We start from the raw sequence: 5,000 nt of genomic DNA on the forward strand, positions 1-5,000 counted from the left end.
GCACAGTCACTTACAAGCATAACCTCGATGGGAGGGTGCTTGGTGGTAGTGGGGGAGTGGCATGAGAGTTGTACAGTATACATTCAAAAAGTTGGCTAAGTCCCCTCAATCTGCTAGATTTACCAACTGCAGCTTTAAAAGGTGCTTAAATTCTAGCTTGACTCCAAGGAATGCTATTTATTTTATTTATTTATTTTGCTAATGATTATATTCAAAGCAACTTACTTCTATATTACTGTATCCATTATCACAAGGTCAACTCAGGGTAAAGGTGCCTTGCTCACTGGCAGAAAGGTGTTGAACCCATAACCCTTTTCTGGCTGCTGCATGCGAGCCTGGCTCCACACCCAGTGCCCAGTCTAGTGTTAGGTGAGCACACGCACTGTGCTTATTGGTGCATCATCCTAGCTTTGGATGCAATTCTACTTGAATTGCACTTGAGCGTGAATGAAAACACCTGCCCATGTTATAGCCAACTGTGAATACCAGAGATACAGACTAGCAGAGCGAATTTAGCCTTGTTTTGGAATGTGATGTGACTGCTTGGAATACTTTTAGAACTCATGTATAATTGATTTGCAAGTGAATGTTGATATATAACCTCTTGTGGACCTTCTCTTCCACAATGGCGCAATTGGGAAAATGATGCGAAAATGATCACACAGAACTCTTGACTATCATTGCAAATGTGTTTGTTTGTGTGCAGAAATGCAGCATAATGACAAAACAATCTCAATCTGCATATTTATTAATGATTTATAACAGAGGTGCTTTGGTGTGTGATGCAAGTGGAGCAGAATGGGATGCTTAATAAGCATAACATGTACTATTGACCCCAGAGCTCATTGGGAAGTTTGTGTTTGAAGTGCTGTTCTAGACTTTCAGAAGACATTTCTGTGGAGGCTTCTAGAGCATTAAGGTGCTAGATAATCCTGCTCTCTAATTGTGTGCACCGTAAATATTTACTTTTGCCTGAATTTTACGATCATATCCCGATCCACCAGCCTCCCTATTGATCTATGTTTTTCTTTCTTTCTTTCATTCTTTCTTTCTTTCTTTCTTTCTTTCTCTCTGTCTGTCTTTCTGTCTGTCTGTCTGTCTGCCTGTCTGTCTTTCTGTCTTTCTGTGTATCAGTCTTTTTTCTTTCATTTGTTATTTCTCTATCACTCTCCCTTTTTATCTCCCTCTTTCTTTCTCTATCTAACCTTATTTCTCTCCCTCTTCCAGCTGAGGTTTGGAGCCAGTAAGGCATATGCCCAGGCACAGAGGGACAGTCAGAGCTGCACTCATCCATGGTCTCTGTACTGCCCTGAATAATGAATGATGCTAAAGGTATTTCAGTGCACAAAGGGAGGAAATCCAGTAGGTAGAAAAGAGAACTACAACAGCAGAAGAGCCATAGACACAATTCATTAATAGCTAATGACTTAATCCTCTTACTTTTAGAGTTACATTAGCCCACCGTATGGGAATACAGATGCTTATTTTGAATCGTAAATACAGTCTTTATGAGTCAAACACACACATACACACATACACACACACACACACACTCACACACACACACACACACACACACACATACACACACACACACACACACACACACACACACACACTCACACACACACTCACACTGTAAGATGCTAGAGACCCAAACCAAAAAACGCGCACACACACACACACACACACACACACACACACACACACACATCCACAAATTCACGCATAAATACTGTCACATATACACACATCCCATCCCATCCCAACACAATGTAATGCGGTAAAGTAAAGCATTGCCGGGTTGTTCCCTGCTCTAACGCATGTGACTGTAAGCGGCTTATGGTAAGTTGTGGGAGCGGAAAGCAGGAAGTCATTCGGCGGCGCCTGTATCAGCTGCAGCTCCTTGCAGACGCTTTGCAATTTAAATGACCCTCAGAGCACCCCCTGTGCTGCACTCCCAACCCCTCCATTCCCCCCCCCCCATCACCCTCAGAACACCCCCCTCTACTGCACCCCCTCCCATCGCACGCTCCCACGCCCCCCCCGGCCCCCCATCGCCCGCGGACCACATCCCCATCTGTCGCAGGCTCACTTCGGTGGCGCCATTCAAAAAGTGTGAGTTTTCAAGACCCCCTTTTTACTTATTTACAGTGGGGGCCTTTAAAAGATGCATGAGGGAGCCCATCCCCAATGGATAACACACACACACACACACACACACACACACACACACACACACACACACATACAGACACTATCAGACAAACACAGACACACATACACACACACACACACACACACACACACACACACAGGCAGACACTATCAGACAAACACAGACACACACACACACACACACACACACACACACACACACACACACACGCACACACACACACACGCACTCACTGAAATGCACACGGAGATACCCGTGCGAGATGCCAACAGACTGGCCTAGAATAGTGAGCGCAGCCAGTCAGGCAGACAGGGCAGAGCTTTATAATCACGGCACCATCTGATGCGCTGGCTGCTAATAAAACAGGCTAAATTGAGAAGGATGGGCTCTAAACTCTCCCCTGTTCTTCTCTCCTCCTGTTTCTAACAGCCTCCTTCTGTTTCCCTTCATTTCTTTCTTTCTCTCTCTCTCTCTCTCTCTCTCTCTCTCTCTCTCTCTCTCTCTGTTATCAGAGGTTATGCCTGTTTGTTTGCGTGCAGTTGCTAGTAGAAGGAAAAAGTAGGAAACTTGGTAGGATGGTATGACATGGGTCACGGAATCACCTTTTATACTTTAGAGTAGTTGGAGTTCAATTCCTGGCTGCCACCGCTGTGCTCTTGAGGAAGGCACTTAACCCCAGGTTACTCTGGGCCCAGTGGCCCTTGCAGTAATTGACGTCATTTGTAAGTCACTTTGGATAAAAGCATCTGCCAAATGAAGAAGTAAAAAAAAAAAGTAATTAAGTAAGACAGTATTTGGCGTTGGCAGAGGACTGTGCTGTTTGAGGGCTTCTTCTAGCCCTGCCTTTCCCAGGCTGGAATCCATAGCTTGTGCCTCTAGGTAGTTCTAGAATCAGAACCCTCAGAGTGTGCTTAGCTTCCCAAGGGAACCTCTCTGTTTTCCGCCCGTCAACTGAATTTGCATTCACTGGGAGTAGTGAGAACACTGCCACTGAATTAAAATGTGACCGGGCCAAATTGTGATGTTAGAGATATACCGATGGTTGTGAACGCTTTGATTTACAGTAACTCGGGCTTCTCTCCCCTGTAATTAGCCCTTTAGTTTCGTTAACTCCCCCATGCTCCGTACATTCAGTGGTAAATTATAGAGGAGAGACACAAAAGAGAGAAATGATTGAGAGAGAGACAGAGAGAGAGAGAGAGAGAGAGAGAGAGAGAGAGAGAGAGAGAGAGAGAGAGAGGGAGAGAGGAGGGAGAGAGGAGGGGGCAGAGGGAGATAGATAGAGAAAGAGAGAGAGAGAGAGATTTAATTTGTCAATAAAAGAAAGGCCATGGGATTCCAGTGCCTTCCTCCATCAGTGTCAACATCCCAATGACCACATGCTCAAGAGCTGTGAAGACACTAAACACACCGCCAAAAAAAAGAGTCACCAGTCCCTGCAGGAAAACACTGGCTCATTACCATTTTAATTGGCTGCTTAAACATATCCATAATTATGAGTTTGTTTCTTTTTTTTTTCTTCTCGTGAAATCTATGTTTAAATACCACAGCAGACTGTTGTACAGGCTCAGCTCCCAGCTCGCCATGGAGCTGAAAAAGATCCTATGAGTTGGTGTGGAATGAAGTGAAATGAGGAGGGTTGGGGAGGGAGGATGTTGATTACGGTGAAGCTCAGATTCTAATGCTCGCTTCCTCCCTTTGAGGAAAGGAAAGGAGCTCCAAGTGGGAAAAAAGATATACTGTATATGGCAAATGCTTCAGTTAAACATGCCCAAGAGATTCACTCTGTTTCATTCTGTAGGTCTTCAACAGCACTCTAAAGTCTAAACTTATTCTGTTTGTTCATATATATATATATATATATATATATATATATTGATAGAGCCAGGCTGCAAAAGTACTTCAGAGTACTTCAAAGTGTTTAGACAGAAATAAAATAGCTGATGGACAACATGTTAATTATGGAGAAGACTACAGTATATGTGAAGACAGTGTAAATACTGACATTTTTTGCAGGCGGAAAGTGTACAGTATGTTGTGTCTTGCCATAATATGTTGAATTCAATAAGCTGTCAATTCGTCAGGTAAACAGTGCTCATCACTGCCTGTCACAGCTTTCTAATATAATTTGTGGTGCCCACAACGGAATGCTATAAAACAATTATAGCTATAATTGAATGTTGTCTCCAAGGCCATGACAACATCAACAACATCAAAAGTTTAGCGATCATGAAAAAATAAAATCTATGATAATAAGATGTCAACAAATCACAAGATAATGCAGCCTATTACTGTAATTCTTCACGTAAAGAAAAGCTCAAACTGCATTTGTGCTTTTAGTCTGGCTGTCGTAGGGAAGTGGATGACATGATAAACGGGAGAGTAGCACACTCCAAAGTAAGCTAAAGTAAAAACTGCTTTTGGACATGGTTCTAGTGTGTGTGTGTGTGTGTGTGTGTGTGTGTGTGTGTGTGTGTGTGTGTGTGTGTGTGTGTGTGTGTGTGTGTGTGTGTGTGTGTGTGTACATGGTTCAAATGAGCAGAACTGACGCTCTGAATAACAGCTCTGCTGTCTCCTAGTGAGGCATTTAGCCACAATCTGCTTTTGACAGATGTAAGCTGTTTTCATACGAATGCCGGAATACCAGAGATGTAAAGTAACTAAGTAGAAACACTTAAGAACAGTATTTAAGTATGAATGGGAATAGTTGTACTTTACTTGAGTTTTTAGTTTTCTTCCTACTTTTACCTTTACATTACTACATTTAAAAAAAAATAAATGTAAACTTTCAGGCCACTACATTTTCATTGGCAGCATTAGG

General features: G+C 43.0%; 1 protein-coding gene across 1 annotated transcript in view; it reads left to right on the forward strand.

Moving 5' to 3' along the window:
* ntrk3a (neurotrophic tyrosine kinase, receptor, type 3a) overlaps positions 1 to 5,000 on the forward strand; it is a 100,740-nt gene that overhangs the window by 27,175 nt on the left and 68,565 nt on the right. The gene's annotated exons all lie outside the window — the stretch shown is intronic.

Source organism: Sardina pilchardus, chromosome 10, assembly GCF_963854185.1.
Source record: "Sardina pilchardus chromosome 10, fSarPil1.1, whole genome shotgun sequence".
Taxonomy (NCBI): domain Eukaryota; kingdom Metazoa; phylum Chordata; class Actinopteri; order Clupeiformes; family Clupeidae; genus Sardina; species Sardina pilchardus.